The sequence below is a fragment of the Protopterus annectens genome, chromosome 16.part0, assembly GCF_019279795.1.
Source record: "Protopterus annectens isolate FY-2018-M chromosome 16.part0, PAN1.0, whole genome shotgun sequence".
Lineage (NCBI taxonomy): Eukaryota > Metazoa > Chordata > Ceratodontiformes > Protopteridae > Protopterus > Protopterus annectens.
In genome coordinates this window covers 448,361,912-448,373,556 of record NC_056750.1, presented here as the reverse complement: position 1 = coordinate 448,373,556, position 11,645 = coordinate 448,361,912, and the positions used below count along the sequence as shown (strand labels likewise).

Below are 11,645 nucleotides of genomic sequence, written 5' to 3'. Positions count from 1 at the left end.
ATTCATTGTTGAACCATTCAGTACAAAAGTAAATCCCTCAAAAATTCCCCTAAAAGGTCTCAGAGATAATCAAGTTGCTAAAGTTAAATAATTTAAAGCCATTTTTTTCAAAAAATGGCAATATCCATCCTGGTACACAATTAAGTCCGCTTGTTGTGAACTCATACGCTCTTGCTTCCTCTATACATCTGATTAAACTGCATAAATGTAATTCATCTGATGTTCTCAATCCCTGATTGCCTGACTTGTTGCCAGTCTGTCTGATCTCCTGAACTCTGGAAACTGTAAAAAAATCATTAATATATCCACTAAATTCAGTTTGTACTGTACAGTTATTTGTGTATGCCTCTCTTCCTGTAGTATTCACCTACTGTTAGAGGTGGCATTTATAAATGTTTTAGTCAATCTACATTTATATATTTTTTGGAAAGGCAAACTTATTTTTATAGTCTTTTTTATCTCTCTTAACTTTTTTTCTCTTATGATCAAGAATTATTTCACATTTGCTTTTTATTCTATCAAATATTTCTTACACTCCAGCTGATAAGATGAGAATAAAAGACAACACTTAAGGCCTTTAATATCCAGGTGAAGCTTGTCAATATCTCTATTAGCCCTAATTAATATTTCCATCACTTCTAATCTAGTACAATCAAAGAAATCACATAATGTGTGGTGGAAAAATAGAATGTGCCTCTATTCTGTTAGGGAATTCCCATACCTTCAAGCATTCAGGTACTCCCATGTGCTTAATGCATTTTTCAAAAACAAAAAAAACAAAACAAAAAAAAAAAAAAAAAATCAAGTTGTACCCATCTAAATTTCACTGATTTGTTTTCTACAGTTTTGAGTAGTTCAGGATGGTTTTATCCAAAGAATTAATGTAATTTTGTCCTTTTGTTCAAATGAAAAGGTCTCATTAAGCCAGGAATCAATCACAATAGTACAATTGTTATAAATTCTTCAGCAAAACTATTTACACCGACTAGTAACTGAGAGGTGAATATATCCTAGGGTCATTTGAACTTCTTTAGCCAAATTGGAAATCTCCGATAGCCTCATCACATCACAGGGGAAGGTATATGACAACTGCACGCTATTCTACAAATTGTTAGTTTCAATACAATTAGAGAGGTTAAGCAATAGTTTAGTAATGTCTTCCAGTAACCTATTGCTACTGGATAAACTATTAGCAGAAATGTTGTTCCCAGAGATGATATCTCCATGAAATTATTCAAAAAACCAAACTATGAAATCAATAATATAAAATACTCAGAGTAAAGGACAAAATCTGGATAAAAAATATAAAATTTAGAACCAACAAATGCCACACTGCACCACTGTTTTCCTTATAGTTTATTTCAATATTTAGTGCTTTGTATTGACTTGATCCTAATTTCATTAGAACACAAAGCCAGCCTGAGCTCTTCTATATACTCCCATGAAGTAATCACATTACATAAATCATCTGATGTCAAAATATTACAACAGAAACAAATAGTTAAAAAAATCAATACTCAATAGTTTACTTTAAACATTTCTTTACTTCCAAAAGTACATATCAAATACCCTACTACCTACAAACACATATACCTCTCCCTTAACATTGCTGATGTATAAAATAACGTAAAACATATGATTACATATTTAATGAACATTGTAATCATACATTAAATGGGTCTATATTATAATCTGGAAGGTTTAAAACTTCGAATCACTAAAGATCGAACTTTAGTGATCGAAAGTCTTAAACCATCGAAACCAAAAAAAAAAAAAAAAAAGCTAAATAGTGTGTAGGCAGGGGGGCAAGCCCCCTGCACCCCCACACCCACCCTACTTAAATATACCAACTCCGAGAACACACTACATTGAAGTAAATGGAAATCTTCCCCTACGGAGATTTTCCATTTAAACGTTCGATGTAGTGTTCTTTCGCTATTCTCGTGTCGACTATCGTATTCGATATTGTCAGACTTCGAGATTATAATATAGACTCTGGTAGAAAAATCTATAATCGCTTATAGGTTCATAGGTAGGTACTAAGCTATCAGCCCCGGGGCCTATATAAGCCTAGCCAAAAAGGTTCCCTGGCTTTCACCACCCAAGAAAATTATTTTTCTGTGCCCCTGTTGAGCAGTGCCACAGAAGTGATCCCCGGGGTGAATTTTCTATTTCCCATCCAGTTGTCAAGATTTTTCTTAAGGAGGGCCAATGAGGAGCTTTGCTTGACATGAATAGGTAGTTTGTTCTAGAGTATGGGAAGTGTCTGGGACAGGAATCTATCCCTCCAGCATGTCCTGTTTATTGTGGTGACAAGGTTTAGGACCCTGGAGCATGTGGTTCTGAGAGACTGGGATTTCTTTAAGTGTAGCATGTCCAACAACTCTAAGTTTGACATAGCTTTGTATGTTAAGCTGAGATCGCCTCTGAGTAGGCGATATGCGATGGAGTAGAGCTGGAGTTTTTTGAGATGGTCTGTGTATGGCATCTGCTTGAGGCCGGTAATCTTCTTAGTGAGGTATTTCTGTGGCCTTTGCAATTGTTGTAGGTGTCTTGTGGGATACATGCCAAATGGGGCATTGTACTCTATAATGGTCTGATGAGGGATGATTAGAGAGGAACAATGACCTCTTTTTTTCTAGAGGAGAACCCTTTTGTGATGAGGTGTGCCACGTAGAAGGATTTCCTGACTACTGTGGAGATGTGGTTATCAAAGGAGATACTACTGTACACCTATATGCTGAAGTCTCTTATCACACTTTTGCTGTTTAATGAGCTACTGCCTATGTGGTAGTTCATGGGTACCAAGTTTTTTCCAAAGGGGATGACAATGCACTTCTTGGCATTGAGCTTGAGGCTATGACTTTGACACCAAGCATCTGTCTTTGTGAGGCCCTTTTGTAGAATGTCCACATCATTTGGGTGAGTCTATTATGGCTCACAGTTTGCAGTCATCTGTGAACTTTGTTAGCCAAATACCTTCTGTGTTGGCCTGCACTTCAGAGAAGTAGATGCCGAACAAGGAGAGGACACAGGACCAAACCCTGTGGTACTCCACTCGTCACTGGTCTGAAGTTGGACTTGGAGTTGGCTACTTTTATGGTGTGGGTTCTGTCAGTGATCCAGTTGGCCACCCATCTTGTGACATAGGGATTTATAAAAACATGCCATATACTGCCAAATATGAACAATTCATATCATAATTTAGCCGTCCTCATCCGTTAAACATTCATAAATAAAACCATATAATTAATATATGGGCTGGCTGCTGAATCAAATAACATCTTCCAAAATTATTCCCAGTATTCAGTTTTGTTCTACCAGTCTCCCCTATTATCAGTAAAGATTTTTTTTCCAAAATAAAAAAATGGAAAACATTTGTAATTAGTACTTTTTTGCATGCCTGTGTAGTGTATTTATTATTAATTTTTTACATTTTTTAAAGATGTTTTACTTTGAGTATGAGGTTTGACCTGTGGAAACACTCAGCATTCAAGGTGTTTGTCAAGAAATTGAATTTGAAGACTACATTCCATAACAGACAAAACAAGGTGAGTACTTATTCCTATCTCCCCAGTGCCATAGTTTAAATAATCCATCATTATAACCAGCAGTGCTTTGTTTTCAGAAATTATATGAAGCTAAATTTAGGAAGCTATATGGCCACAGGAGGAAAAATAAGCACAATTTAAACAAAGGTAAGTGGCACATTAATATAAAGTTAAATAACAACAAGGACATTAGAATAATGAAACCTGACAAGAGTATTATTGCTGTACTAATGAAGATTGTGAATTATTCAGAAATTATGTTAACTCTGTTAAAGAATGCTGATCAATATGAGCATGTGTCTAAAATTACATAAATAATACCTTTATCACAATATATTTGATGATTTTATGTTACAAGGATTATTAGATTTTGGCCAACTTAGGTTTCTCATGCTGAAAAAATGGTTACAGTGATTTTTGGCATTATAAAAAAATGCATAAATCTTTAAGCAAACTTCTACTTAAATGCAGTATTTCCCTTGATAGGTCCCCAAAGCAGAGTGACTGGCAGCTTAAATTGATTTTAAACTTAAAAAAAATTTTAACAATAAAAACTATGGCTCATGAGATTTGTAGGATTTTTTGGAATATGTGGCTAAAGTACAATGTAATAATAATTTGATTCTGGTTATGGACAGCATCCATGAACTTGGCAATGTTATACCACACATTATTGGTTTGAAATTGTTTTCTGAGTCTGTGATCTATGAGACAATACTAGCTGAGAATGACATTAATCTTTTGGTGCTGTTTATGGAGTTCGTATTAAAATATAATTGCTTGTTCTTTGAAGGGGAATATTTTCACCAAAAAATTGTGTTGCTACAGGGCTAGATCAGCACCTGTTTTTTGCTAATATGGTTTTATGGATATTGGAACAAGTAGTATGCCAATCTCTTTTTAAGGGTTATTTAAAAATATTTAAATTTTTGGATTATATTTATTTTGTTAAATTGTATAATTAGTGAATTAAAAGAATATTTTAAGCTTTTAGAAGGATCATCCAATTTCTTAATATTGTCTTATACATGTGATGGAAGTAATGTGAATTTTCTGTATATTAAATTAATTAAGGATAAGGTGAAGAAAGAATTTATCTGTATACGTTTTAAGAAAGCTACGTTTTCTAATGGATAATTACACTTCTCAAATAATCACCTTTTGGCAGAAAGAGGGATTGATCAATGATTAGGCTTTCATACCTTATGTCAGATGGCAGAATGTTTAACAAGGAATTCACATTATTAAATAAGATATTTTTGGAGGAGGACTATTCATCTAAAATAGTGGATGAGATGGATAAATAGATTACTACACACAGGTAGAAAAGTTTTTGGTTTATTTTGAAAAAGAAAACATCTGTGAGGACTCTATTTCTAGTGGTATTATGACTCAATGCGAACCAAGGAAAGGAGGTGAATTTTGCATTAGTTATAGATATTCCTTATTGTAATAAGTTGAAAAGTTTAAAGGCTAGTTTAATTACAATCGGGTGTTTACCACTGTGGAAGACCCTCTGAAAGCAGTCCTAGGTGAAAAGCCATAATGTGGATACAAGAGGGAATTCAACCTTGAAATATTTTTGAAAGAGACAATAAGAGAGGCAAAACAAATGCTATTAGTAAAATTGTTAAATGCGCTGCATGCAAACAGAGCAAATTCATTAACAACTCCACTAGTATTATGGTCCCTACTAATTTCAAGTGTTTTGTTTTTTTTTTTTTTTTGGAGAAATCCCTTCATTTTTTTTTGTAAGAAATCCCTTCACTGATAAAAATGGGTGATTTAGAAAACAAAACTAAGATTTATTATGGAAATTATTATTAGTTTCAACATGTAGCACTTGTATTAATTATATGGTTTGAATTGAGAGTGTGCTTCATATGTGGGCAGCTAAATTTTGACATGACTTTTTTACATTTGTCAGTTTATTGTCATGCTTTTTTATGGGTGTTTTATATGTGTTTCTACCCAAGACATTTTATTTATGATTGCAATGTTCATAGCAACAATGTTATAGGAAATTAATAGATTTATGTTTGTAGGAAGTACAGTGTTTAATGTGTACTTTTGGAGTTGAAGTTATATATTTAAAGTACTGAATACTGATTTTTTTTTAATATTTGCCTTTATTATGACATTTTGACATCAAGTGATTTATAATTCACTTCATAAGATTCACAGGTTCTTACATAAGAACTAGGCAATCAGTCTGCAGATAATTACAAACCTACAGTAACCCATATTCAAAAGTTCTATCCAGTTTCAAGGAAGGCAGCGCAAGATACACGGTGGGGACTAGACTTTGGTTGCGTCACACACTAAGGCATGGATAACTGCAAACCCTTTGCACACCTCCCCTTAGATGCCATGTGCATGCTCCGGGACAGTAAAAAATAGACAGAGAAATCTAATCCCTACCAGATAATTGTCAACTCCTACTCCACGTTTACCTAGCTCTTGCCCTGAGGAATGAATGGATCATAGGACTCCCACCTGAGGAACAAATGGTTCATAAACTGGCTGGGTAGAATATGCTGGCTGGTCAGTGGTGGGTTCCAGGGAGAAAAAGAGATTGTAGGGACTACTTGCTTCAATGATCTATGTAAGTACTTTTCAGGGAGTAATTGTGGATCTGTTGAATGGGATATCAAAATCAAATCAAAATGGGTCATGGAAAAAAAAAAGTTCAAGGATACATTCAAGTTAGAGATGAAGGGGATGTACAATGTTAAATGTGCTTAGAGGGCTCAAACTGGCAGCAGACACTATAGCATACCCTATAGCAATTTTGTGAAATCTCTGTGTAACTGAATCCTACATCCCCACAATATGGAAACAATGATATGCCGCCCCACTTCATGAAAGGGACACCTCAGTTGAACTTACAAGCTATAGGCCCATAGCTGAATTTGACCACTCTCAAACGTATTAGAAAAGTGTATAGATAAACAAACCATTATGTATTTAACAACAATGACATACTGCTACCATCATTGCGTGTCTTTAAACCGGCACACACTGTTCTCTTCCCTAGTAGCATTCCTAAATTCCGTCTCCCAGAGATGTAATCACGGAAAACTTCAGGCTTCTTTGTTCAGTTTTGACTTTGACTACAACACAATTAAAATGTTTCACTAGCTACCTACCTGAAAGAATCAGTGGGTGAAATGAGAGAATACCATCTTGACTCCCTATCTATAACTGTAAGAGTGTCATAAGGCTGCATATTAGACCCAATACTACTCAAAGTCTTCATTAAAGACATGCACCTACCAACAAAGCAAGTCACCACAGTCCAATATGCTGACAACTCTTCATTAATCTCTACAGCAAACTACTGCTTCCAGCTGCAGTCTATAACTTAACATTTATTTACATCAACTGAACAGTGCCTTCAATTTTCTCAGCTTCTTTTAAATCCAAATAAAACCAAACTGAAGATATTCATTCTGCACTTATATCAAAACAATACAGAGAACTTTTCTGTTCTATCAGCTAGTAAAACTAAACTAGAACTTGTATACCAAACAAACTTTTTAGGAGCTACAGTGGATAAGAACCTGAACTTTGATCACCAGAGCCAACATGCCATCACAAAAACAGCTGCAAATTCAGACTACTTTACAGAGCAAAGCCATTTCTAACCCCTCCAGCACTGACATGAGTACTACTCACACCTTATGTCTGCCTAGTCACCTTTATGCTTCTCAATGCTACCCACTTTACAAGGAAATCAACTAGCTAAACTATAATAGTGCTGTAATAAAATTGCCAATTTTTCCTCTAACCTGTCAAAATAACAACCATCACTGCAGAACACTACAACAAATTCAGTGGCTTGAACTGCCCAGAGCCCTTATATAGTGCCAGCTGATAAATGCATACAAAATCCTTCACTTCCCAGACAACCAGTCATATTCTATGAATTTACTACACTACACTGGTACAAACCTTTTTAATAGCTATGATTCAATAGTGAAAACAATGTAATCACATAAAAATCTAGTAAATCTTGTAGTGATTCTCTCTACTCTGTGTGGCTAAATATGTGAATAGTCTTCCAAATTCTATATTTCAGTCTTCCTTATTAACTGAGTTTAACAATTCCCTTTTGAAACATATTGGTAACAAATGCTTATATTTCTGTTTCCCAGTTATTGGTTAGTTACCAGTCCTGAAAGGATTTGTTCTTCTTCTTTGCTATTGGAGTAGTCATATTTTGCTGTTCCTTTTAACATGTTGAGTCTTTCGGCTTTTCCCGGTTAGACGTCGCCACAGTGGAACTCCGGTCCACTAATGATTGGCAGTAGATTTTTACATGCCGAGTTGCCGGCCCTGACGCACAACCTTCAACAAAGGTGCGCCCATTCACGCATGTCTCCATGCAGAAGATGCTCTAGCTGAGAATCGAACAGGACAACGTCTTACTGTGAGGCAACAACGCTACCGCAGCACCACCACCGCAGTCTGCTGTTCCTTTTAACATAATCCCCCTTAACATAAGACTATGCCTATCTAAGCATGTTTCTAGTCACTATGGAACATTAATCTACAATTGATAGCCAAGAATTACCAGTGTGTTACTACAGTTACTAGTACATTCACTGTACGTATGCCAAAGCCAAACTACTTCAAGCTAAAGTGGTGACCTGTAACTTCCTCATATATCTCAGCTGTCAGCTATTGTTTTAGTTTGAATGAGTCACCTTTTCTTATCTTGAACTCTTTTTATAACTGTTTACCGTTACAGCAATAAACTCAAGTATGTGATCTACACTGATGCCATTTGTAAATGTAGTTAGCCTGAAATCCTTCTAATAATGATAATGATTACCTCAATTGTTAGTGGTTTTGTTGTGGGGGTTTTATCCTTGGCTTGTGCTGAAAAGTGGTACTACTGTCTCTTTAAACTATGTGTGTGTGTGTGTGTGTGTGTGTGTGTGAGACAGTGGCACAGGAAAATAACTTTCTTGGGTGGCGTAAGCCAGGGAACCTTGTTGGCTAGGCTTACATAGGCCCTTGGGCCAATAGCCTAGTACCTACCTATGAACCTATATATATATATATGGATCCCCTACACTACACCGACACACCACAAACTCGACAGCCAAAATACCGACACCAAAACACAAAAACCACACAATACTGACAGCCCACATTACCGAACACCATAACACTGACGCACAACACACACACACAACACAAGCACACCAAAAACCTTACAAACCTACACTAAACCTTTCATACACAACTATCTATGCACTAACCTTAAACCAAACCCTAAGGTCCGTCACTATCGCACACTTACCTTACCTGCACCCTAACCCTAAAGTCCGTCACTATCGCACACTTACCTTACCCGCACCCTAACCCTAAAGTCCGTCACTATTGCATACTTACACAGTGGCACTCGTTTCGCATGTCGGTGTTTTCAGCGTTGGGATTTTGAACTGTCGGTCTTCCAGTGTCGGCGTTTTGATCTGTCGGTGTTCTCAGGTAGACCTATATATATATATATATATATATATATATATATATATATATATATATATATATATATACACATGTCCTTGATGCACTAAAGCTTGGAAATTAATTGCTTGCTTGTGTTAGAGAGTAAAACCAGTACTTTCCCAAAACTGCTATCCTTGCTTGCCTCCCTGTAAAATATATATAAAATATATATTTTACAGGGAGGCAAGCAAGGGTAGCAGTTTTGGGAAAGTACTGGTTTTACTCTCTAACACAAGCAAGCAATTCATTTCCAAGATTTAGTGCATCAAGGACATGCACTGAAGAGATGTCCACTGCTGCATTATTCCAAGGGGTCTCTTCTGCTATTTGTGAAACAAGTAAACTGTGGTGTATGGTCTACATATTTACAAAGCAGTATAGAATGGAATTTGCTTCCAAAACCAAATGTGGTTTTGCTACTGCATTTATTCAAAAGATGTTAGCCAAAGTCTCCACTTAGTTTCTATACAGTGGTCTAGCGCTCTACTCACACATACACATGGAAGGGTGTAATAACATACTATAGTATAGTTGTGTGAGGTACTCATAATAATGACATATTACATTATAATGGTGTGAGGTGAGGTACTTAACACAATGAGAGATGGGTGAAATACTCCTGCCTTTATAACCGATTCTCTCCCTCCATCCATTGCAGCATCTTTTCACTACTAAATAATATGTGTTGTTAGTCTTGCTGCTATGTTTGAGGTTGACTATGCTGGGCTTAAGTAACCCTTTCCATCCACGTATGGCCCCCACATCAGACTGGTAAGTCAGCTTATTTCTAAGACAAGGCCTTAACTGCAGAACAGAGTGTGATGTTATAGCTAGTTAAATGGTGACTATTACAGCCTTGTTTAACTATAGTTAGCCTCAACAACAATATTGTAGATTAGCTTCTTGCCAGGGAAATGTTCTTAAAGATGGAGATAAAAATGTGGTGGTTGTGGGAATATTGCACTGTGTAACTTGATAAGGCCCTTTGGAGGAAATATCCGCCTGGATATATCAGTGGACACTGGCAGCAATCACCAAAGCAACACTTGTGTTTTCCTCAGAGACAGTATGTAATGCTTGGAGCTGGGGATACTGCAGACACATTGACCTGTAATAATGTTCTGATGAGTTAGCCTTCCTTAGGACATCCATGTACTATTCCTGTCCTCTATGCAAATGTATGTAAGCAAGTTTAGAGCCGAGCTTCTGAATATATTATTTTCAGCCTCTGGTCTGGTTTATTCATGCAAGAATTACACAACCAGTCAGTCCAAGCTCCTGGGATGCAGTACACAGGGTTAAGAAAGTAGATCCAGCAGATTGCCCATGAGAGTAGGCTCTGTAACTCAACATGTGGCAAGACAACAGGGATAATTTAATCATCTAATATTACAGGTAACAGTCCAATAGAGTCTTCTGACTATCAGAGTTAAGTAAATGAATAACTACATACTGGTTTTGTTTCTAAGCTAAACTAATTTCTATGTTTACATGTTACAGGAAGGAAAACCTAGGCATAATTATTCAAATGCCAGGTATCCAAAAGTAAAAAGAAAGACAGTGAGCAATTTGAGCGAAACTTTATTACAATTTATCAATGATTTTTTTGTACTAAAACTGAAGATAAAATGGTGGGATACAAGCATTTGGAGGAAACAAAGTATTACAAGACTAGGCTGCACCAGTCTGATGAAACAACAGGCTGGAACTCTGAGCAACTATTTATCAAAGAGCTATTCATTTAAAAGGCAGACAGAAAAGTGAGGGGGCAGTGAGTCACAGGACTTAAGAATAACATATGCTCAGGAAAGGGGTCAATCTCTGAAACTAGTGCAAGAAATGTACTGGTGGTGGAGGTGAAGCCAAAAATGAAGGAACAAAGAACAGAGGAGGAGACTATTTGGGATATATCACTGTTTTTGCTTTCACAAGACTTACTGGTATAAGGTAAGTATTCCTACACTTGGAGAAATCACATGACAAGGGCTGCAGCCAAATGACACAAGAGTCCCAGGGGTGGTATGTGACAAGAGAATGCCAAAGAAGATGAAACAAAGTGCACAAAACTGTGGTGCAACAAGTATTACTGTACAATACAGAAACCTGGGCAGTGAAGGCAGGGCAAATGAGGAAGCTAGAGGTGATGAAAATGAAATGCCTGAGATGGTGGGACAGATATAGAAAGGAGGACGTCAAGCAGATGTCACAGTAGCTCCAAATGCAGAGAAAAGCAATGAGTACAAATTACAATGGTTTGGGCACATGTGCAGGAAAGCAGAAAATAATTTGGTGAAGAAGATATAGGAAAGGAAGAAAGGAAGATGTCAAGAGGAAATGAGAACATCCACCTAAGAGATGGATGGATTGTATGATAGAAGACCTGTGACAATCAGACATGACTGCTGAAGAAGAAAGCACAATTCTACTGAATCAAGAGACGTGATGGCAGTTCATGTGACACCCTGACCCCATGTAGAAAATAAGAAAACGTGGGGCTGATGATGAGAGGTATGAGGTGTAATGCTTAACAGAAATTGCCAGTGCAGCAGAGTATGTGTATTGATTTAGCTGACTGTA

General features: G+C 36.6%; 1 long non-coding RNA gene across 1 annotated transcript; it reads left to right on the top strand.

Annotated features, from left to right (window-relative positions):
- Positions 1-3,455: 3,455 nt before the first annotated feature.
- On the top strand, positions 3,456-4,118 carry LOC122790387. Its single transcript, XR_006363010.1, has 2 exons — positions 3,456-3,551; positions 3,629-4,118. It is a non-coding gene; the product is annotated as an uncharacterized LOC122790387 (long non-coding RNA).
- The last annotated feature ends 7,527 nt before the right edge of the window (positions 4,119-11,645 follow it).